Here is a 25,627-nt window from a genome sequence, read left to right as displayed (position 1 = left end):
CTCCGCTGGCCGGGCTCGGGGACTCGGGGGAGGGCGGGGTTCCACGCGCCTGGGCTGGGAGAGGAATCGCCGGAGCGGGGCTGGGTGCGGGGGCGCGGCGGAGAACTGATCGCCCGGGGTGAGTGCGGGCGGGCAGGGAAGCCTGCGGACGCGCCCCGGCGCCCCCGCGCTTCGGGTGAATAGCGTTCTCAGAGGGAGGCTCGAGGGACCGGAGACCATCCTTTTGTCAGGCCTGAGGGGAGCTTGGCTGTCTCGCCTTAGCGCTACCGAACCCCCTTTGTTTTACAGAGGAGAAACTGAGGTCGAGTTACGGAGGGGAAAGGGCCTAGCTAGGTCAACTCATGAGCCAGAAACAACTTCGCGCCACTAGCTCTGCCTTTTTACGGGGTCTCTTACCTCAAATCTGTCGAGTTTGGCTGGTTTTTAATGGCTCCAACACAGCAGACTCACTTGGGATTCTCCTCACAGCAAGCGAGGAAAATTCCGAGAACTCTGTAGAGTTTCAAGTGGAGAGTGACTGGCTGGGGGAAATGTGAGCCCTGAAGCTCTGCCGCCTGGGGGTCCCGACTGGGAGGACACGGGTCCTGACAGGTCGAGTGAGCGCGTGTTCGTGAAACAGTTGTAGGTTAGAACCCACGTCAAGGGGCAGTTCATTCCCTTTGGGATATTATACGGGAGGAGGGCTACCAAGAATAACGTGTCGAGATCAGATTTATCACATTTATATTGAAAAGCACTTTCCTAGTAGTTCGGCCCCTCCACTTGGAAAAAAACTTCATCGACCCTTCATCATTCCCATCATTCTTTAGGGGACATTTGTATTGAATTATTGAATTATTACCTAGTTTATTTTAGTTGGAAGCCCTTGTACTCCATGAGCACCAAGTATTCCTGATTCAGAGAGGGGAGGGGTGGAGGGAGCAGAGACAGGCCTTAACAAAATGGCGCTCCCTCTGAACCAGCTAATCCTTCTGAGGGGTCTGCCAAGAATCCAGCTACATTGCTAGGCATCCTGGCTGATTACTTTTCTGGAAGCTTTTGTCCATTGTTTTCTAACAATAAGTAAAATGGGGCTGAGGAAGTTGCAAAAACAGCCTCAAAATAAACCTCCCCAACTTATTCTACCTCTTGTCAGCTAAGCAAGCCATTATTCTGACTTGGCCTTGGTTTCCCCATCTGAGTTGGGGGGTGGGTGGTACCTCCTTGCAGGGCTGCTGTGATAATACTTCCAATCCAGTGTCGGTCTATCCATCCCCAGATGTTCCCACGTGGTGGCTGCTGTGATGTAGTTACTATCAGTGCTGCCCAAGCTGGCTGCCTAGAGTGCTCCTTGGTTTCTACAGAAATGGTTAATTTCCCCAAGGGGATGGGACTCCCTTTTCATTTAAACCTCCATCACTTTTGTGCTTGGAAGTGGTGCTACCGGGGAGAACAATGTGAATTTTCCTGCTTTCAATAAAAATGACTTCTCCTTTCAGCCTTTGCATATCAGGAACAGAAACTGCTCGGTGATGTGGCAGAACAGTTTTAATCTAAGCCATGTGGCTGGTGAAGGCTGAAGAACAGGAGTATCAAGTGATCCTGAGGGCTGAGGGAGGCCTAGTCTTCAAGGGGTGCGTTTTGAGCCAGGCTGCTGCCTGTGACTGCAGATGACGTTCTCTGGGGTTTCAGTCAGAGGCAGGGAGTTCCTGAGCTTTACTGAGACACTCCTGGCTTTGTGCAGCAGGGACGGCAGCAGCAAAGGGAAAAGACAAGATATCTATTTGGGAAGCCAAGCAGTTCCCTGCAAAGTTGCGCCACTGAAGCCCTGCATCCTAGCAACGTGCGTTCTGCCCACTTCTCCAGCAGGTGCCATGCTGAGGACTCCGTCACCTCACCCTCATTCAGAGTGTAATTACCCTTCAGAGAGTAACACAGATCCTACTTTCTAGATTGATTTGCTATCTTTTTGGAATTTGAGAACAGAAGATAGCAAGGAAGTTATTTTCTATCTTGTTTACTACTGTTCCCAGCAACAGGAAAAGCACCTAGCTCAGGGTAGAGGCTCAGTAAATACATTTTTCTTTCTTTGTTTGTTTTTTGAGATGGAGTCTTGCTGTATCACCCAAGCTGGACTGCAGTAGTGTGATCTCGGCTCACTACAACCTCCACCTCCTGGGATCAAGCCATTGTCCTGCCTCAGCGTCCTAAGTAGCTGGTACTACAAGCATGCGCCACCACGTCTGGCTAATTTTTGTATTTTTGGTAGAGACAGGGTTTCACCATGTTGGCCAGGCTGGTCTTGAACTCCTGACTTCAAGTGATCCGCCTGCCTTGGCCTCCCAAAGTGCTGGGATTACAGGTGTGAGCCACCGTGGCCGGCCAATACTTGTTGATTGAACAATTTGCCTACCTCTGAGCAGCTCTGACTAGCTTCCGCTTGTTTAGTACTTTCTACGTGCCAGGTGTTTGACACACACACATCATCTCTAATCTTCACAACACTCCCATGGATGTGATACCTGTCTTACCATGAGAAAACTGAGGCTCAGAGAAGGTAAATCACCTACCTGAGGTCCCACAGCAGTTAGTGGCAAAGCCAGGATATCAGTACAGTCTCACTCATCTGAAAAGTTCTTTTTTTTTTTTTTTTTTTTTTTTTAAAGAACTAGAGGCATCTCCTCTCATGGCAGTAGGCATCAAGGTCTGTGCATAAGTTAAACAAGTATGTGGTACAATTCTATTTTATTTTGAGAAAATAAACTTTCAGTTGAGTTCCTTTTTAAAGATGTATTTTTTATAAATATAACCGCCTTATACAAAGGTTGGAAAGCAGGGAGGAAACAATTCTAATCCCAGCCACCTGATGTCTTTACTTTTCTGCCTCTGCATCATTATTCTTTTCTGCATTTTTTCATATTCTCTAAAATGTGCAAATATTACTTCTACAAAAACAAAGGAGGAAAATTTGAAGTCTCACCGCCTGTCTCAACCATGATCTCTTTGTGCTCTTCCCTCCAGTTCAGCAGGGATCTGGAGGGCCAGCCAGGGCAAAGAGTGGTCCATGCTCGTGTTGGCTGACTGAGTGAGTCTGCCTACCGGTGAAGAACTCTGCCTGAGCTATTGACTGACACCTGTTCATAAGCTGTGGTTCCGACCACCTCTCTGATCCATCTTCTCCCACTTTCCCTTCTTTTGTTCACCTGCTCTGTTCCAGACATCCTGCTTCCCTGCTGTTTCATGAACACACCAAAAAAGCTCGACTCAAGGCCTTTGCCCGTGCTTTTTCCTCTGCCTGAGACAGTGTTCTTTCTGACATCTGTCTTGCTTGCTTCCTCTCTTCCTGTAGATCTCAGATGTCGGCTCTTCAGAGATGCCTGTTCTGACCAATCTCTATAAACAATGCCTATTCCCACCATCCCCATCACTCTTTTTTGTTGTTGTTGTTTTGAGACAGAGTCTCACTCTGTCACCCAGGCTGGAGTGCAGTGGCACAATCTCGGCTCACTGCAACCTTCACCATCTGGGTTCAAGTGATTTTCCTGACTAGCGTCCCCAGTAGCTGGGATTACAGGTGCCCACCACCCCACCAGGGTCATTTTTGTAGTTTTAGTAGAGATGGGGTTTCTCCATGTTGGCCAGACTGGTCTCGAACTCCTGACCTCAAGTGATCCACCCGCCTCAGCCTCCCAAAGTGCTGGGATTACAGTGAGCCATCGCACCCGGTCTCCCCATCAGTCTCCAGCCTCTTATGCATTGTCCCACTTCTTTCCAGTACTTCTCATCAGCTGACACACTGTTGTGTTTCTTCTTTGTTTAATGTATTTTCCTTTATTTGCATGCCTGCTCTGTCAAAGCAAAACTACCTGTTTTGTTCAATGGCACACAGTAGGGATTCAATAAATAGTTGAGGAATGAGTGAGTGAATTCCATAGACTGAGTTAACCCAGCAAGACGTGAGCAGCATCTTAGGGAGTGGAGATGGACAGAACCATCTAGACAGTCCTTATATCAGGTTTAAGGAAGCGAGGTAGATGAGATCCCTTCCATTTCCCCAAATCCTGTAATATTTATAAAATGAATGGAAGCCTTTGATAAATTTCTGTTTGTCCATAAAACAGGGTCAGCACATTTTTATACATGGACTGTATTGTTAGAACACAATAATTGAGGACTTCAAAGAAAATTATTAGGAATGATGCATGGTAATTTCATTCTCTTCATTTCCTGTGTTCCTCCCCAGTATTAACTAATTTTTCCTTATACTGCCTATTGAAGTAGTAACTTTTAAAAAAGGTCTCTCTGAGTTATTTGAATTCCTTTCATCCAATGACCTCAGAGTGCGGCAGGTACAGCAATTCATTAGTTCTCTTTTATCATGTGGGTGGAATTAAGATATTATTACCATATGTTGTAGACTGAGAAATAAGCAAGACTCACAAAAGAATCATAAAAATAGGACAGAAAAAGGAAGCAGCTAGAAGCCAGTGGTTCAGCTCTATCAAAGTCATGGGAGGTTGTGGTATTTTGTGTTGAGTGTGTATTTCAGGGAGGACTAGGAAGTGAAGAAAATGTTGCTTTTCATGGCTGTCTCCCTGATACATCCCATTTCTCATATGGGAGGCTCGAGGACTGGTTTTCGGGAGTAGCTGAAGATCTGGGCATCTGCCAGGGGCCACTGGAGTGGAAGTCTGGAAGCCCCCAATGTTCAGCTGATTTAGACGCTGACAGTCTCTTGCCCTCTGCTTGCATGAAGCATTGTGATCCTCCCCCCACCCCACATGTCTCTCTACCCAATCTCCAGAGTGTAGACATTTATCCTTCCTGACCACTATGGTCAGAAGGGAGGGTTGACTCTGCAGAATTCTGGCTGCAGTTACAGCCTGCACAATTCATTTGGTAATTAATCATGGGCTGCCTTGGGACAAGCCGACTGTTGCCAGCCTACATTGTTACTTAGACTTATTTCTGTCTGGTACATTAAATGTTTGCATGTGGATGCCTTGTGTGCATGGTAGGCAGGGGCTGCTGCCTGTATTTCTTTTCTGTAGTCATGCTGTGGATCTGGCAAGATTTCAGCAATGACATTTTGAGGAAGTAAGAAGCTTCTGCTCTTCTGGAGAGATGGAGTGTCTAAAAGAGAACTGGGAGGAAAGTGGTGCCCACGTGGTATCTGTGGTGCCCTTCAGGCGAGAGAAATGCCTGCTGAGTGAGCACCTCTCCTGGGTTTAGCCTGACATTGGCACCTTTACCAGATGATAGCTGTCCCTTAACTGGCAGTTACTTGTGCCAGGTGCTGTGCTAAGAGCTTGAAAGGTATCCTTAGCACTGTTCCATGAGGAAGAGATTACTATGCCATTTTACAGATGAAGTAGGCTAGAAGGCTAGAGTGACTTTTACAGTCATACAACAGTGGAACTTAGATTCAAGCCTTGTCTGACAACCTTGTTTTTCATTGCAGCCCTGCTGAATGGCCTCCATCGTCACTAACAACCCTGCCAGTTGGAGGTTATCTTCCCATTTTACTGATGAGAAAACAGGTGCAGAAAGGCTGGGCCTTGGACAAGGGCCAAGTCATCAGCTCTTCACCCTTCCAGGAATATACCCTGCATTCAGTCTCAATTCATAAATTCTGCCAATATTGAAATACTTAAGGGTGTTTTCCCAGTCTGATCCATCCTTACTTATGAAGCTCTGGCTTGTGGTTTTCCTGTTAACAAGTGTGTCTCCTCCACTGGTGTCTCCTCCATTGCTCAGCATGGCACCTGGTACAGAGTAGGTGCTCAGTTAGTGCTGGTTGGGAACCTGGGATTCAGCTTGACAGACACCTCGCCTGCAGCTCCCAATTTACTTAGGAGCCTTCATGTATGACATTGATGGATTTTTAAATAAATTACTTGGAGAGATATGGAAGAGGGAGGGGAAAAAGACCAGGGAAGCTGACTAACACACACAGATAGGGACAGAAAAGTGGTTTCTGTGAAATGACTGCTGTGAAACACTTATTTCTGGGGTTAATATCCATCAGATGAACCTAACAGAATCTATTCCTTGAAAAAAAAGTTCTGCAATATGGTAACATGCATTTCTATAAATTTGTGTGCTACTTGAAGTAATTTTTCTGGGAGAGACAGCCCTTAAAGTAAGTGATATTTTGTGGTTTGTGTCTCTACCTTATAACAAATTAAGATGACATTTAGCATTTATAATTGTAAATTCTGAGGATTTCAATGTTGCAAACCTGAGAGACAAAGCTGGGTCATCAAAGTCAAGGCAACTGAATGTTCCCCGCCAGCCACTAACAAGTGTCATAAAAATTTACTTCACGCTGCTTCAAAACAGCACTAACATTCCCTTCAAATGAAATAATTGGCATTCCATTTACAAAGATGCAGAAGAGATGGGAAGCAAAAGCCCATTTTGAGAGAGTCAGGAACATTGGAACACATTTACCATGGCCTTTCACGCCTTCTAACCACAGTCCTTCTTGCTGGATCTATGGGCTCCTACATACTTGTGGGACAGCTGCAGTTTGCTTGGATGTGCTCATTCAGGCACGTGTTCTGCCTGGCAGTCTCTTCACATTGAGACTGCCTCTTCGTCGGTCTGTTCTCTCTTTTTCTACTAAAGTCCTCAGATTTGGGGATTTGAGAGAGTTGTGACTATGACCATGGCCTTGGGAGCCTAGCAAACCTGGCTTGGATGCACCACTTTGTCTTGCTGTGTCTCAGTTTTCATGTCTATGAAGTGGGCTGAATAGCTGCTCTATTGTGAGGGTTAAATGAGTTTATTGTTATAAAACAACCAGTTCAGTGCCTGCACAGGGTAAGTATTCAGTGAGTATGGCTAGATAGCACTTTTAGTTCCAGAAAGTACTGTTTTTTGGAACACTGGCATGTGGCTTCTTCTCTGTCCTTATCCTACTGTGGAAACTGGTATATTTCCACCTGCAGGGATTCATCACTGTATGTGGAAAATAGGGAGGGCAAGCTCCTGGCTTAAAAGAAGCTAAATTTCTATCTACATGGGGCCATCCTTGGCAATCAAGCAAATCCAGTGGCCATGACAGTTAGAAGAGATCCTAGAGGCTACCTAATCCAAACTCCTCATTTTATACATGTGGAAACCAAGGCACAGAGAGGGGTCCTGGCCGTGCCAAAGATCACAATCTGGTTGGTAACAAAACCAGGGCTAGAAGCCAAGCCCCTTGGCTAACTGAGCATCAGGCACAGCGCCTCTCTAAGTACAGTTCTTTGCAGCGCTTTCATAGCTGCACTTTAAAAATGAGGTCCAGTTGCAAAGTGAGAGCAATGAGCCTTTCTAATTTACTTAGGAAAGAAGAAGAAAATGATGGGCTTTATAATTGCCGGAATCACACTTCTAACTAGATTTACAGGGTGGAGGATTGATTGCATGCACCAAGAGTGCTGGCGTATTCAGCAAGCTTCCATTGTGATGCAATTAAGGCTTGCTCCTTCCAGTTCTGCTGAGGACCTGGGTGAGACTCCAGGAGACTCAGGTGTGAGATGGAAGCCCAGGCTGCACCGGCCCTGGCCTTAAGTTTGAATAAATCCGTGGAAATAGACAAAAACTTGGAGCCCATGTTCTGAGTGGGGCTGTTGGGTCATCACTAGGCTGAGCAGAGGAGACTCTAACTGGAAGAGCATTCCAGCTACAGACTCCAGAAGATTCTGGGTAATTTGTAGGTGGAGCCTTCTTGACCTTCTCTAACTAGGCCCTGGACCAGTGAGAACCAGGTCTGGAAGGATACCAGGTTGTCTTGGAGTTTCAATCATCTATGAACTGTATGGTCTTGGGCATAATACCACTCTGAGCCTTAGTTTTCTCAACTGTAAAATGAGAATAATAATGGAGCACCTGCTTCATAGGTTGTAGTGAGGACTAAAAGAACTAACATTTTAAAAGTACTTGGGACTGTACCTGACATGTAGTAAGTGTTCAAAAACTATTAAATAAATGAGTAAATAAAGATATTAATTATATGCCTGGAGACTGTGGAAACTTTAAGCTGACGACTTTGCCTCTGGCCATGTGGACTTAGACCCTGCCACTTGCTCATACTCCCCCTCTGGTGGGATTGAGCCTGTCTCCACACCACATCCTGGTTGGGGAGGGTGGGGCTGACGTCTCTGTCTCTCTTCCTTCTGCCTGTTCCTGCCATCACTTGGATCCAGTCCTGGGTCATGCTTCCTGGTACCTGGGCTGCTAAGCAGACTCCTGCAGTCCTTCACACAGTAGCAGAATCCCTATGGGACTGCCTGCTTGAAGCTGTATGCCATGGTCACTCAGGGCTTCCTGTGCCCTTTCCCTGCTGCCCAGGTGGCACTCGAGGGCAGCCTCCATCTTGATTGTATCTGAGTTTGTTCTGCCCTCTGGACTTCGGAGATGTGTGCCATGAGCTTCTCCAGAAGAGTCCAGTGCTGCCCTGTAGCTGGGCCTGTGGTCCTGGCCTGCTATACCCACCTCACCTGGCATGGCTCATGCCTTTTGGCTGGTTGCTGACCAAGAGATGGAGTGCACAGGAGAAAGGAATCAGACCTCTTCTGTAACCAAACTCCTGTGGAAATCTAGACCAACGACGCCTAGAGATCTGAGCTGCCCACGTATCACTCACTTGTGAGTGGCAGTATGACAAGAAAACACATTATTTACTCTTCTATAGGCAAACTAAAGAGGCTCACAATGTCCTACAATCCACCAAAGGCCCAGTCATCTCACTGCCCACCAAAACCCATATCCTCAGTGACCTCTGTCCCAAGAAGGGGCATCTCCCAGGGAGGACCCATGAGGGTTCTGAACTACGCCCCTGTGGCCTAAACTTTTCTTAAATCTTGTCTATTTTAGTTCCTTGGTCATTGATAATCTGGTGTCTTGTTTTAAGCTCCAAAATGGCAAATCACTTTTATTTTGTAGCCTAACTTGGATTGTCTAGAAGTGGTTGTTGGAGTGCTATGTTAAGAAGGACTCCGAGAAATTGAAACACTGCACTGTTAGTGGGAATGTAAAATGGTGCAGCTGTACAGTAAGGAAGTTTCTCAAAAAATTAAAAATAGAATTAACATATGATCTAGCAATCTCACTCCTGGATATACATCCAAAGAATTGAAATCAGGAATTTAAAGAGATATCTGCCCTCTCATGTTCATTGCAGCATTATTCACGATAGCCAAGAGGTGGAAGCAACCGAAATGTTCCAAAGACAGATGAATGGACAAAGCAAATGTGGTATGTGCATACAATGAAATATTATACAGCCTTAAAAAAGAAGAAAATCTTACTGTTTGCAACAACATGGATGGACCTGGAAGGCATTATAGTAAGTGAAATAAAGCAGTCACAGAAGGACAAATACTGCATGATTCCACTAATACAATGGATCTAAAATACTCAAACTTTTAGAAGCAGAAAATAGAATAATGGTTGTCAGGGATAGGGTAAAGGGGAAATGGGGAGTTGTTGTTCAATAGGTAAAAAGTTTCAGTTATATAGATGATATGGTTTGGATCTGTGTCCCCACCCAAATCTCATGTCAAAGTGTAATCCCCAAAGTTGGAGGTGGGACCTGGTGGTTGGAGGTGATTGCATCGTGGGGACGGCTTCTCATAGTTTAACACCATCCCCCTTGGTGCTATTGTGGTGATAGTGAGTTCTTGTGAGATCTGGTTGTTTAAAAGTGTGTGGCACCTCCCCCATCTCTTCCTTGGTCCTGCCGCTGCCATATAAGATGCCTGCTCCTACTTTGCCTTCCGCCATGAGTAAAAACTCCCTGAGGCCTCCCCAGAAGCAGATGCTGCCATGCTTCCTGTACAGTCTGCAGAACGGTGAGCCAATTAAACCTCTTTTCTTTATAAATTACCCAGTCTCAGGTATTTCTTTATAGCAGTGCGAGAACAGACAAATACACGAGATGAATAAGTTCTAGAGGTCTGCCATACAACATAGTGCCTATGGTTAACAATATGGTATTGTGTGCTTAAAACTTTATTAAGAGGATAAATCTTACGCTAAGTGTTTTTACCACAAACACACCCCAAAAAGTGACACAAACTTTTGGAGGTGCTAGATGTGTTTATTAACTTGATTGTGGTGGTTTCACAAATGTATTCATAGGCCTGGCGTGATGGCTCATGCCTGTAATCCCAGCACTTTGGGAGGCCAAGGTAGGCGGATCATCTGAGGTCAGGAGTTTGAGACCAGCCTGACCAACATGGAGAAACTACTAAAAATACAAAATTAGCCAGGCATGATGTTGCATGCCTGTAACCCCAGCTACTCGGGAGGCCAGGAGGCTGAGGCAGGAGAATCACTTGAACCTGGGAGGCAGAGGTTGCAGTGAGCCAAGATTGCATCATTGCACTCCAGCCTGGGCAACAAGAGTGAAACTCTGTCTCAAAAAAAAAAGAAAAAAAGTATTCATATGGCCAAATTCATCAAATTGTACAAATTGTACATATCAACTATATGCAGTTATTTGTATACCAATTATTACTCAATAAAGCTCTAAAAAACGAAAAGTATGCCAGGGCCATAACTGGGCTCAGGGAGAAAATGTGATGTACTCAGTACTCAGCAGTTATCTGCTAGTGTTCTGAGAAACGCAGACTGTAGTGAATATCTGTGGTTTATCTGCCCTCCATCCCTTCATCACTTTCTTCTGGAAAGGCCATCCCTCTCTCTTGGGTACCTACTGCTAATTAACGCTATGTGGTTCCAGTGAGGATACCAATTAGAGTTTCTTGCTCGCTGGTTCAATGATGGAAATGTGACCCAGGCCTAGCCAATCATGATGCCCCGGCCACATAGCCACATTGTCCAGGGAACAAGAATGTGACCCAAGCCAGCCAATCAGAGATCTTCCTCGACATAAAGCCAGAAAGGAAGACAGCTCTTTCCTCTGGAATCACTGGCTAGAGGAAGTGAGACTGGAGCAGTGTGCAGCTCTGCCCACCTCTCCCTCCACTCCATGCCCCTTTCCCCTCTCCGGGCACACAGAAAGCCTATAATAGGGTTCTGATCTGTTTCCCCACCCAAATCTCACGTCAAATTGTAATTCCCAGTGTTGGAAGGGGGGCCTGGTGGGAGGTGATTGAATCATGGGGTGGACTTTCCGCTTGCTTTTCTTGTGACAGAGTTCTTCCAAGATCTGCTTGTTTAAAAGTGTGTAGCACTCCCCACTCCTCCACGGCCATGTGAAGATGTACCTGCTTCCCCTCACCTTCCACCATGAATGTAAGTTTTCTGAGACCTCCCCAGAAGCTGAAGCCTGTACAGCCCACAGAACCATGAGCCAATTAAACCTCTTTTCTTTAAACATAACCCAGGCTCATATAATTCCTTTTTTTTTTTTTTTGATATGGAGTCTCGCTCTGTGGCCCAGGCTGGAGTGCAGTGGCATGATCTCGACTCACTGCAGCCTCCAAGTTCAAGCAATTCTCCTGCCTCAGCCTCCCGAGTAGCTGGGACTACAGGCACGTGCCACCACGCCTGGCTAATTTTTTGTATGTTTAGTAGAGACGGGGTTTCACCATGTTAGCCAGGATGGTCTCGATCTCCTGATCTCATGATCCGCCTGCCTCGGCCTCCTAAATTGCTGGGATTACAGGTGTGAGCCACTGTGCCCGGTCTCAGATAGTTCTTCATAGTAGTGCAAGAACAGACTAATACAGCCTGTTTGCAGTAAGAAGGAATAAGGCTAATGGCAGGAGGTGGTAGATGCAGAAAGGCCTGACATTGTCATTTGAGACCCTAGATCCAGCTGGACTTGAAGCCTGCTATCCCTATTGTGATCAGATTGCGGGCTTAAAAATACAGTTTCACTTAAGCTAGTTTAATTTGGGTCTCCTACACTGCAACCAAATACATGCAGGAAATATCTGTCAACCCTCTTGTTGTCACTCAAGACATCTTCAGTCCTTACAGGGTTTTAAATTTAACTGGGAAACCCCTTCACTTCCTCTCTTCACACCCCCAGAGGTTGCCTGGCTTTAGTTTTAGAACCCCTGTAACTCTCTAAAAGCAAGAAAAATACTTTTTTCTCCTCTTAACTATATTCATAAGTGCTATGGGTAACTCGTCCTCCCCCTGCTCAATCTCAGGTGAAACTTCTGTTCTCTATAGCAGGGGTCCCCAACCTCCGGGCAGTGGACCGGGCTGCATAGCAGGAGGTGAGTGGCAGGAGAGCCCAGGGAGCAAAGCTTCATCTGTATTTGTAGCTAAGCCCTACTGCTTGCATTACCGCCTGAGCTCCGCCTCCTGTCAGCAGGGCATTAGATTCTCATAGGAGTGTGAACCCTATTGTGAACTGCACATGTGAGGGATCAAGGTTGTGTGCTCCTCATGAGAATCTAGTGCCTGATGATCTGTCACTGTCTCCCATCATGCCCATTTGGGACTGTCTAGTTGCAGGAAAACAAGCTCGGGGCTCCCATGGATTCTACGTTATGGTGAGTTACAAAATTATTTCATTACATATTACAATGTAATAATAATAAAAATAAACTGCACAAGAAGTGTACTGCACTTGAATCATCCTGAAACCATCCCCTACCCCATGTGTGGAAAAATTGTCTTCCACAAAACCAGTTCCTGGTGCCAAAAAGGTTGGGGACTGCTGCTCTGTAGGGCTTAGCATTTGAACCAAATCCCTCAACTTCTGTGAATCCGTTTCAGGGTCATAATCATGAATAAAGAAAATTTTTAGCTCCAAGATGTATATTATACATTGTTTATGATAGCAAAAAACTGAAAGAAACCAAATGTCCCGTAAGTAAGGGGATGTTTAAGTCAATGTAGCCGTGTTCACATTATGAAATAGTATGCAGCCATTACAATGATATTTACAGAGTTTCCTGCTTAGCATGGCATTGAAAACACTATGTAGAATTTAGCTCCTCTCGTGGTGTTCACGAGGAGTGTTGAACACTGAGTGCACGTGATTGTTCGTATAATCTTTACTGACACTTTCTGTAGTTGAGGGAGAGGTCACATTGCACTGGGGCATGCGATTCCACTGACAATTCTTTGCTATACTCTCTTGTTGTCCACATCCCCTGCAGTAGTCCCGTTGTGGGGTCTCAGTCTCTTGTGTCTTTCTCATGCAGCACCTAGCCTGTCTTCACTCTCCTCCTCTCTTGATTTGCTCAAGGAAACTCAAAAGCCTTTCCTTGCAGTCACAAAGAGCAGTCTAACTCTCTCCTAGCTCCTCCCTCCCAATTCATCCTGGGACACTCCCTCCCCGCCCACCGCCCCCACCAGAGCCATCCAGGTAGCTAGATTCTTTCTCCTTATGAGGCAGCTGAGCCCTGATTTTTGCCACTGGAGCCCGTCCTCTGAGGTCCCTACCTCCATTGCAAATGGCCAGCAGGGCTTCTCAGACCTAACTGCACCAGAATCCCTAGAGTGTTCCAGACAGCATGGGTGCTGGGCGCTGCCCCAGCGTTTCTGATTCAGCACGTCTGGGTGGGACCTGAGAATCTGCATCTCTAACAAGGTTCCAGGTGATTCCCAGGTGATGCTGATTCTGCTCGTCTGGGGCTCACACTTTGAGAACCACTGGCTTGGAGTATTTCTTTTCCACACAAACAAGACTCTCCCTAAGAGGAATTTTGGTGAAGAGTGTTTTTTCCCTCTTGTCACATAGTATTATCATTGTTGGAGGGTAAAAAAGTGACCTAAAAATGCTCGTGCCTGGAGTGTCTGCTTCTCAGTCTCTCCAGACAAATAGAGAAAGGGATCACAGACCAGCCATCTGCTAGGTTTGTTTAACCAAAGAGATGCAGATCAGGACCCATAGCTTGGAAAGTCAATTTCTAGCACTTAACTAGAGCCATACCCATGGTCACCAACCCAGAGAAGGTGCCAGTGTCGGGAGCAAATTTGGGCCTGCAAGGGGCTGGAGTCTGGGGCCCTAGGAGCCAGGTGAGAGAGGTAGACCAGTCAGCACAATGGCAGTTATATTCAGTTACCACTGTGCTAGGGTATGTTGGAGATGGCCAAGGGCACAGCTGGCCTAGTTGTCCCTGCCCCCAAGGCCTTGCTGTCTGTTGAGGACATTGACCAAGCCAGCATGTGCAAATGTGAAGACACCTTGAACTCATGGTGGAAAAGCCTTGGGTAGTGGAAAAGTCCCAGGGGATATGCTTCTAGTCCCAGCAGGGACATTAGTTAGCGAAGCTTTAATCTGGAACATGTCATATTACCTTCCCAGATGTGTCATTGATAAAACAAGGGGCTCGCACCAGGTGATGACCTCTGCTCCATAAGACTCCATAGCCAAATGGATCCTCAGGGCCGGCATTTCACTTCTCTATTAGGATTTTCTTTTGAGGGAGCAGGGCTGGATGGACCTGCTTAAATGTTGCGAGAACTTGGACCAGTTATAACACCTTGGTGTGTTTTGCAGCCTCCTTTGTCATGAGGCTCAGACTGCTAGATACCCTCCACCCTATGCCTGATCCCTGTGGTACTTTTATTTTGACAGGTGGACATAGGTGTTGGGGGAGCACAGGTGTGGAGATGGGGGTATGCTTGACTTCCAGATGTTGGGGGTGCCCAGCACAGCTCACCTGGGTTGACCCCATCTGGCTATGTGGTACATCGGAAAACAGGAGTGCTGGGAGAAAAGAATCAGTGGCTCTCGCTCAGGCCACTCTACGGATGGCAGACCAGACCATTTAAAATGGCTGTGGATCGTGAAGGGAGGGACTGAATTGGGAGTGGACTGGGAACAGTATTGCAGTCTGTGCACAGGAGTGTGGCTCCTCCTTGGAGCCAGCTGTGGGACTTGCCATTGCCTGCTACCTTATTGGTGGGAATTTGGGGGTCATTTCTGCAGTTTCCCCAGATTCTGTAGTCAGACTGGTCCCAGGACATCAGAGAGGTCTCATCTGCCAACAGGAGCTCTTGGTGGTCATGCCAGCCTTGGGCAGGGCCCCCTCCCTGGTCAGATGGGGCTGCCCTTGTGACTTGAGAGGCAGACCCAGGCTCAGGGTTTTTTCCCTTTTTCCTTTGCTGTGTCCCCCTTCCCCAGCACCTTGGGATTCTCTTGGCTGACAACTACCTGAGCACTTCACACCTCATTGAAAAGTCACCACAATAATTACCAGATCATTAACAGGGGATTTGAAAAGGCGCTTCAAAGCATCTCTCCCAGAATTGCTGAGACAGGCGTAAGAGTCTATCCGGGCAAAGAGTAACCAGTTTAAAGTGATGTTGGGGATTCAAAGAGTAGGTGTTAATTAAGCTGGGCTGAGCATCAGCAGGATAGGTAACCTTCTAATCCGAGCATTGTAACAACCCATGCAATGGTGAGGAGGTCTGACAGTTTTAGATGAAACACAAAATGTACAGACTTTATTGCTCCTCTCACACTTTAATGAGGAATTTGACCACAATTCTAGGTCTTCAAATGCCTAGTACTTGTTTTGGGAAGAATAAACATAAACAAATCATTCTGCACCACAGGCTTCATAATTAATTTTACTAATTAAGGTTAATGAGGTGATATAACTGCAAATCATATGCCTGAATGGCTGGGGTTGGGTGGGCAGATAAACTTTCCTTCTATCAAAAATTCTACACGAAGGAAGATAACAAATGGTTGTTTCCAATACGCAGACTGTTTAATTGAAACCTGTAGAAGAAACCACTTTAGTGAAACTTTAACATTAGTAGTTGCATGATGACAAACCTGAGTGTTGTTTGAACGGATACACAAGCCTTCCCTACCTGGAAACCTTGTTTTCAGAGATCCTTGCCCACTTGCAAGTGATCTCTGGGTAGCAACAGACTCAAGTGCAGATCTTTATTTTTCTGCCAGTGGCTAAGTCAGTGGGTTTCATTTGTAGCTGCATGTCAGAATCACCTGGGAAGTTTCTTAGTAACACAGATGTCAGGACTCAGCCAAGACATATAGAATCAGAATCTCTGGGGACGGAGACTTGGCATCCACATTGAAAAATAACTAGCAGACCGGGCACGGTGGCTCATGCCTATCATTCCAGCACTTTGGGAGGCCGAGACGGGCAGATCATCTGAGCTCAGGAGCTCGAGACCAGCCTGACTAACATGGTGAAACTCTGTTTCTACTAAAAATACAAAAAATTATCTGGGTGTGGTGGCACACACCTGGAATCCCAGCTACTCGGGAGGCTGAGGCAGGAGAATCGCTTGAACCCGGGAGGTGGAGGTTGCAGTGAGCTGAGATCACACCATTGCACTCTAGCTTGGGCAACAAAAGCAAAACGCCATCTAAAACAAAAGAAATTGCAGGGCGATTTTTGTGCCATTTTAGAACGAGGGTGTCTGGGAACTATAGGAAGCTGAAAATACTTTTGTGAGGGTTTTTTTTTTTTTCTTTTCATATTCAAAGCTATTTCAGAGCACACCTGCTTTAAAATGTCACTTCTGGGCCTTCAGCTATGTTACCTCCAGGAGGGCTAACTTGCAAGGTGCCTTTCCTAGATGCCAGACAGAAAATGTAAGCCAAGTACAGGAGTGTTTGGGCTCGTGGTGAACGTTTTTCATGTCGTGCGATCATCTGTCTGGCACTGTGCAGGCTGGAAACAAGGTGTGAAGCAGCCAGCAGTTAGTGGTGTTTCGTATTTGGAAGTAGCAAACTCCACCCAGGATGTCATGCTATCTGGGTATGACTTGCTAAAATGTCACTGTGTCCATTTGTGCATGAGACCAGGCGTACTGTGTGGGCCCAAGTGGGCTGGTCCAAACTGCACACCCCACCCTAGATTGTCTGCCTGACCCCTGGAGGGTGGGCCATGCAGCCTGAGGCTGCCTTTCACGACATCCATGGTGGGAAAGGTAGGTGCTGGGCGGGCCTAGGGAGGACAAGGGTAATGAGCAGGAGGCAGTGCTAGGTAGGAGGGTGTCACCAGCTAGATGGGAATCTATTCTTGGGACTCTCCCATGGATCAACCTGGGGGCAAAGTCTTTCCATTTACTGGTCTCAACTTGTCCTTTTAGATTTTATTAAAATCTCCTCAAAAATCTGTCCCTTGGCTGATAGGCACACAAATATCTCTCATGTATCTCTGGGTATTCTGGGCACTCAGATCTCTCCTGACTGCCTCTAGCCATGGCTCCTGCTGCTGCTGGGTCCCCAGTCTCCGCTGTGTGCTGCTATATTTTCCCATAGACGAGCCTGCCAACTAACTCAGCCCGTCTTTTCTTACCCCTAAAGTTCCACCAGCCCAAGGCTTTGGGTGGAGCAAACTTCTAGGCCCAAACTCCAGAGCCTGGAGACCTCACAAGGACGTCTTTGGCCTCACCCTGGGCCGAATCCTTTACACACTCATGCTATTCCTCATGCTTTAAAAGTGAAGCATGGCTGGGTGCAGTGAATCACACCTGTAATCCCAGCACTTTGGGAGGCTGAGGTGGGCAAATTACGAGGTCAGGAGATCGAGACCATCCTGGCTAACATGGTAAAACCCCGTCTCTACTAAAATACAAAAAAAAAAAAAAAAAAAAAAAAATTAGCTAGGCGTGGTGGTGCCCACTGTAGTCCCAGCTACTCAAGGGCTGAGGCAAGGGAACTGCTTGAACCTGGAAGTCAGAGGTTGCAGTGAGCCGAGATCACGTCACTGCACTCCAGCATAGTGACAGAGCGAGACTCCATAAAAAAAAAAAAAAAAAAAAAAAGGCACCATACATCCTGCTCCTGGCCCAATTCCCTGCCTCATCTAGCATCTCCTCACCCCTCAGAGACCTCTGAGACCCCACCCGCCAGGGCACCACTGCCAGTGCCAAGACCTCCAGGTTGAAAGAGAGAGCGGGGAAATCAATCGGTGGGGCGATATTTCACCCCCTATGTGTCTCAATGATATGGCTTCAGCATTAAAATCAAATAGCCAGAGATAGGATTCTGTAGGCATAAGCCGATTATATGCATATTTCAGGCAAATCATATGCAAATAACAGATGTGACTCTGACCTGGATTACATCTGCTCCTAAGGAGCAGGCTAATAGAGATAATTGGTAAAGTGCATTTAAGGTGTGGGGGCCACGGGAGCAAGAGAGGAGAATGGTGGATTCTTAAACCCTAACTGCAGGCCAGGAAGTTTTACATATGTCGTGTGTTCAGTTAGCACTTACTCAGTGGCTGCTGTGTGTCCAGAATGGTAATGGGGACAGTGAGATAAATGAAAAGCCGTGTACCCCACCGGAACTCTCGGATGAGTTGGGACACAAACATGGTGACATGTACAGGATGCTGTGAGGCACGCACAGACCATCTGCCTAAATCACACTGGGGCATCCAGAAAGCTTCCTGGAGGTAGTGATGCCTGAGCTGTGTTCTGAAGGATAAATAGGAGACATTAAATTAAATAAGGGGAAAGGAAAAAATAAAAAACAAAAATAAATTTAAAAAATAAATAAGGGGAAAGGTGTTGTAGGCTGCCTGGCATATTAAGTGGGTCAGCATGGTGCTGGGAGGGGTGCATGCACCAGGTAGGGGGAATGAGGGGAGAGGGGGTTAGTGAGATACAGGGGCTAGATCATCAGGGGATCAGCATGGAGCTGGGAAGGTGGAGCTTCATCCTGAAAAGTGAGCATTTAAGCAGGAGAATAATGAGATAAGGAGATGTTTCTGGAAGCTCTCAGACTGCAACATGGTGCATGGGCTGGAGCAGGTCCAGATGGGCAAAGAAGCCAGGCAGGAGGGCTTAGACCAAGCAATGGTGGGAGAGACAAGGAGGTGGAAATCATCGGGAAGTTATTTAGGGTCTCAGAGTAGCAGGACTCTGTGATCAAGTCAGTTGTGGAGGGTGATGGTGAAGAGGAATCCTGTATGATGAGCAGGTTTGGGGCTTGGGAGGTAGACATGGGACCATGGGAAGAAGGCAAGTGAGAGAGCAATCTGGTTTTGGACACATCTGGTGTGAGGAGCTGGAGGGTATCCAAGAAGCCATATCCAAGATATATGATGCTTCACACTGCCTTGGGTCAGGCTCTCCAAAAGCAAGTATTTTATTTGAATATAAGTATTTTATGATGGAAGTGCTCCCAGGAGAAACCTAGAAGGGAATGGGGAAAGCAGGACCAGGACGGGGAGGAAGCCAAGCAGAGTGAGGCCTCAGCAGCCCTGTGGAGGGTACTTCATCCTGATTCCACAGGGAGCACTGGATGGAAGTTACACCTTGGAATTTGTCCCCACTCTAGGCCAAGGGACTGGGCTCTTCTACTCCCACTCCTGTCTATCACGAGCCTGGGGCTGCCCTGGGTGAGGATAGGGAGGAAATTAGCAGACACTTCAAGGTCTCAGAGTATGTGGCTTGAGAGCGGTCCTCCCATGTCCTTCTCCCAAAAAGACTGCCAAGTGTGGCTATTGGTAGCAAAAGCCCACTGAAGGTGGGGACGGGTATGCAGAAAGAGCAAAAGCCATCTGAGGGCATCTGGGCAGGGCACCAGAGTGTCTGCTGACCACATGGAATCCCGGACCCTCAACACTGATCTGCAGAGTAGGTGCATCTGTGCTTTGCAGACAAGGGCATCAAGTTCAGAGAGGTTAAGTAACTTGCCCCCAGTCACACAGACGGAAAGAGGTGGTGAGCCTTGGAACCCAGGGCCTTTAGATTTCCCACGCTGCCTATGCATCTCACAGCTGCTAGTTAATAAAAAGAGCATCATCATCAAAGGCTAACACCACACCAGCCTCTCCATGTGATAATTGCTTTGTTCCAAGCAACCCAAAAGCCATTTTCCTTCTTAGGTTGCAGGTGAGGAAGCAGAAGTACAGAGTCACCCAGCCAGGGCCAAGAAACTGGGGTTTGAATCCGGGTCCATCTGACTCCCAGTCCCATCCCTAGATTGAAATTCACTGCCCTAGGCCTTTTGTCTGCAGGCACCATTCCAGCAATTGCCCAAACTGTCTTGGAAAATGTGTGGGGCAAGGTCAGGTACAATTTCTAGGTTTGTTGGGGGTCACTTAATGTCCTTTGGCAAGAAGGTGGAAAAATCCAGACCCAGATCCAGGCCTCTGGGTTGTGCAGATTGCCCTGGCCTCCCTCCTTCCTGGCCCAGCTCCATAGAGAGAGGGCTGGGTTCTGCCAGTTCTGTTGCTAGTGGTTTCTGAAAGGATAATTTGGCAAACAATGCTGAGAAGCTGGTTGTGGCAATAAATTACCATGTTAAAAGAAATTATTTTTATCACTTTCTGTATTCTGAGGCTCTGAAGAATGCAGCAAGCAAAGACAGGTTGCGTAGACGTTCTCTTTGTGTGGGCCAAGGGTGAAGGCACAGATGAAGGAGTATGTATGTGTGTTCATGTTCAAATTTCTGCCTGCTTCTCTGCTGGATAAAATGTATTATGCAGGCACTAGGTGTTTCCACCCTAGGAAGTGTTCACAGGAGTTTGAGATGCTACATCTTCCCTGGAGAAATCCCTGTCCAGGATGTTGCAGGGGGAACTGACATCAGGGAAAAGATGGGTACATCAAAAGACATTTCAGAGCCCATGGTTGGCCTGGACCTAAGGGAGACTTGACAAGAAGTCTGAGGCCTTCCCCAGATATCCTCCCATGGCTGGCAGGGAAAGGCCTTATCATATGTCCAGCTGAGGGAGAGATGGAAGCATCCCCCATGTTCGAGACGAACACATTACAGAGAACTTTGACTTACACGACTGACACAATTTTATTTTATTTTAATTTTTTGAGATGGAGTTTCACTCTTCTTGCCAGGCTGTAGTGCACCCTGGCAACCTCCACCTCTCAGGTTCAAGCGATTCTCCCACCTCAGCCTCCCAAGTAGCTGGAATTACAGGCGTGCACCACCAAGCCCAGCTAACTTTTGTATTTTTGGTAGAGATGGGGTTTCACTGTGTTGGCCAGGCTGGTCTCAAACTCCTCGGGTGATCCACCCACCTCAGCCTCCCAAAGTGTTGGGATTACAGGTGTGAGCCACTGTGCCGGGCCTACTGACACAAATGTTAAGCTTTTGATTAAAGCTAACATTCTCAGAACTTAACACACCCGTGCAGCCACCACCCGGATGAAGAAAACAGAACATGACCAGCCCCCAAGTAAGTCTCCTCCTGCCTCTTTCCAGCTGCTCCCCCACCAGGGCAACCCACTCCTGACTTGTAACAGCAGAGGTCAGCTTTGCCTGCTTTTGTGCATTCTATAAAAGGAATCATACAGACTGATAGAGGTTGGATGTTTATCTCCTCCAAATCTCATGCTGAAATGTGATGCCCAGTGTTGGAGGTGAGGCCTCATGGGAGGTGTTTGGATTGTGGGGGTGGACCCCTCATGGATAGCTTGGTCCCCTCCCTGAGGAAATGAGTGAGTTCTCATTCTATTACTTCATGTGAGATCTGATTGTTAAAAAGAGTCTGGGACCTCCCACCTCTCTCTTGTTCTCTCTCACCCTGTGACACAACAGCTCCATTTCCCTTCTGCCATGACTAAAAGTATCTGAGGCCTCCCGAGAAGCAGATGCTGGCACCATGCTTCTTGCACAGCCTGCAGAACCATGAGCGAAATAAATGCCTTTTCTTTATAAATTACCCAGCCTCAGGTATTCCTTTACAGCAACAGAAAATGGACGAATACACCGACACATTTTGAAAGGGTAATTGGAAACAGTCCTTGTAATGCAAATCAGAAGTTTACTGTCTGGGATACTCATTGTTTAATGGAATGTTTTGGTAAAGTATTTTTGTAATTGGATTAACTGTCCCTGGACCCAACCTTTGTGCATATGAAGGTCTCTTAAAACATCTTTCAGGACTAGGGAGTCATTGGGGCTACTGGAAATTTACCCACATTGAAGGCAGAGCAGCTGGGAGGAATCACCAACCCTGGCACTGAGTTTCCATCAGACAGGACCATCTTGCATATTCTTTTGTTTTAGATCACTGATTCACAGCATTGGCTGCACATGGGCATCTCCTGTATAAATACTATTTTTTTTTTTTTTTTTTGAGGCAGAGTCTCGCTCTGTCGCCCAGGCTGGAGTGCAGTGGCCGGATCTCAGCTCACTGCAAGCTCCGCCTCCCGGGTTCACGCCATTCTCCTGCCTCAGCCTCCCGAGTAGCTGGGACTACAGGCGCCCGCCAGCTCGCCCAGCTAGTTTTTTGTATTTTTTAGTAGAGACGGGGTTTCACCGTGTTAGCCAGGATGGTCTCGATCTCCTGACCTCGTGATCCGCCAGGCTCGGCCTCCCAAAGTGCTGGGATTACAGGCTTGAGCCACCGCGCCCGGCCGTAAATACTCTTTATAAAGCCCTAAAGAATACTGATTGGAGGAGCTGGGGGACTTCCACCCTTCGAGGTTCTGATGGTTTGACTTAAATCATTTTGGCCTTCCTGGCCTTAGAGTTCACCTGCAGGGTTACATAACCAGGCAGAGAAGTTTCTGGCATTGGGGAGGCCTCATTGGTGCTGTTAAGAAGGAGAAACGAAATGATGCACTTGCTACCAAGATGTTGAGTCATGCCCAGATCCAGGGCAAACATCACTTCTCTAATCTCTGATGACAGCCCAGGCCCCACTGGACCTGAAATTGTTAGGGTGATGATGGGGGTGGGGATGAGGAAGAGAAGAAGGGTCAAGTGGAAGGAAATTGTGTGGCCTTGGGAAAGTTGTTTAATACTCCCCTTCCCCAAACACTTAAGGTCTCAATTTTTTAATCTGTAAAACTGGGGACAATAATAATACCAAATCCATAGGTTTTCCAGGAGTATAAATGAGGAAAAGAATGTAAGCCTTTTAGCACAGCAACAGGCACATTGTAAGTGCTCAACAAAATCTCATGATCATCATGATTATCCCATCGTTTGAGGTTGTCACAGAAGAATTTTTTGTGACTTTTATAATCCTCAATTAAAATGTGCCCATTTGAGCTTGGCCAGAGAAGTAGCAAATGACATCACCCAATATGTTTTGAGCCACATGGGCTTCTCTTTTCTGAAAACGACTCCAGGGGCCATGATCATAAAAACAAGTTCCTAAGACTAACCGGTTGTAATGGTGTGAACATCTTGCAAACTAGGTCTAGGTCTGCTTGAAAACACAGGGTAAGGGAAGAGGAAATGTTGGATGACCCCATGCTGGTCTGCTCAAGGCTTGCAAGTCAGAGGCAGAGGAATTATTCCCAAGAAAAATTATAATTCTCTTCTGTCAATATCATGAAATGTAATGGATTTGAGCCAGAACTCAGGATTTTGTAAAACTGAGAAAAGAAGAAGGAAAATTTCCCTACAGCTGAAAATTTAAATAACCACAGATCCAAGCACTCCATTTTCTTGAATTTTGATGAAATCAGGGTAAGGTAGATCAAGGATAAAGATAGTTTAACAGGAAGTCAAGGTTACCCAGTGACACTCCAGGCTGTAATATGAAAGGAGAATTTAAACCCAACCAAATGGCAGGCATTGGCTGATGACCAATGGCTGATGACCACGACCAATGGGCTGATGGCTGGTATTAGCTGGATGATGTCCCAAAACCATTTCCTTTGAGACTGTGATTGCTCATCTCATAGTGTTTACATTTTGCAGGATTTTAAAAGTGTAACTAATGCCTTCATTTGCTATTCAGAGGTGCCCTGTATGTGGCATCCAGAGTTGTACAGTCCCTATTTAATAGCTGTATTGTAGAACATACATTCACGATTTTTCTTTTTTCCTTTTGAACAAAACCTCAATTTTGGTTCCATATCATATGTCTCATGTGACTCAGAAGGTAACCTTATCTCCAGCTTGAAGGGTAGATCCTGATTCGATAACTCCAACTCTTTCCATTGGTTTAGACATGGACATGTGACTCAAATTAGGCCAGTGAGAAGTGAGAGGAAGTTTGTTGGATGTCTCCAAGAAAGTTGACTTTGCGCCTAAGAAAGAGTCGGCCTGGAAATTTCTGTCTGGAAGTGACTCCTGGAACTACTGCTATGACCTTGCTAGTAACCTGGTAATAAAACCAGTTGAGAAAAACAGAGTGGAGCAATGGAAAAAACCTGGATCCTGGATGATCATTTAAGCTACAGAGTATACTGAATGCCACCCAACCTCTGGACCTCCGGGTATGTGAAGGAATAATTTTCTGGGTTGCTTGGAGTTTTCTGTTACTTGTGGCCCAAAGCATCCTACATGCTTTAGAGTATACTGGGATTCAGGGGTTAAGTGAATTGCTTATGTCACCCAGACAGTAAGCGGTAGAGAACAGACTGAAACCCTCACTTCTCCACACTTTGTTCAGCTCTCTGCGTTCCTCTGTCCCAGAGTGACAGTTTTACTTTCCTGAAATTAATCCAAGGATATACCATCATTGAACTGAAAGTTTGCAGCTCATTCTTGCTCTGGCCAGTTAATAAAACAAAGCCAATAATAATCCCTGGCCTATAGCACAGCAGAGCTTTCATGTCCCCACTGAAATCAAGCACGAGTCCCACATTTACACAGAAGCCGAGGTCCTGGCTGTCTCCCAGATTTCAAATCTCTGTGATCCCACTACCTCTGCCATCTTTGCTGAAATGCCTGTCTCATACCTTTTCTTAGCCTAAGCATCATATATTCTGGTTTCCAATTGTTCTAACCCATGCAGAATTGGCCCATCTTTGCTTTGTACATCACTGTAGCATCTTCATGCATTTATCTCATCCCAGGATGTAGTATTGCATGGTGATATTTCTCAGCTGTTGTATAAGGATGCTTTCATCTATAGAACAGTGGCTTAAATAATTAGGGAATTTGTCTCTTCACTTAATGAGAAGTCCAGAGGTTAGCACTTTCAGGGCTAGTTCACCTGCCCCATCCTGTATCAAGGACCCTGGCCCTTTCCTTCCTTGTGTATTCCTTGCCATGCTTTGTATATTGGCCACATTTCTACTCATCACCTAAAGGTGGCTGCCATTGCCCCACGCATCATGTTATCACACGATGAGGTCCAGAGCAAGAAAAGAAAGCTGGAAAAATCCTCTTTTCTCTCTTTTATTTTTCAGAGAAGATAGTCTCTCTTCAAAGCTACCCAATAATTTACCTAAGGTCACAGAACTGGTAAAATAGTGGAGCCAGGATGTAAATGTGGACAGTCTGACTCTAGACTGTGCCATAGAAATATAGTGCAAGCCATATGTGAAATTTGAATTTTTTAGCAGCCACATTTAAAAAGTAAAAAGAAGCAGGTGACATTAATATATTTGATTTAATTGAATATATATAAGATTATTTGAACATGTGCTCAATATTCAAGTTATTAATGAGATATTTTACATTTTTTCATACTAAATCTTTGAAATCCGCCTCCCGGGTTCAAGCAATTCTCCTGCTTCAGCCTCCTGAGTAGCTGGGACTATAGGCATGCACCACCACACCCAGCTAATTTTTGTATTTTTTAGTAGATATAGGGTTTCACCATGTTGGCCAGGATGGTCTCGATCTCTTGACTTCGTGATCTGTGCGCCTTGGCCTCCCAAAGTGCTGGGATTACAGGCATGAGCCACCATGCCTGGCCAAGTAGTAGTTTTTTTACATTTACATTTAAGCTAATTAAGATTAAAATTAGTCATTTCCTCGGTCACACTAGCCACATTTTGAGTTCTCAGAAGCCACATTTGGCCAGTGGCTACTACTGCGTTGGACAGCATACTTCTACAACCTTGATGCTTAAGC

The sequence above is a fragment of the Rhinopithecus bieti genome, unplaced genomic scaffold, assembly GCF_001698545.2.
Source record: "Rhinopithecus bieti isolate Rb0 unplaced genomic scaffold, ASM169854v2 scaffold_9581, whole genome shotgun sequence".
In the NCBI taxonomy this organism is placed as follows: Eukaryota; Metazoa; Chordata; class Mammalia; order Primates; family Cercopithecidae; genus Rhinopithecus; species Rhinopithecus bieti.
Note: the sequence above shows the minus strand (reverse complement) of the source record.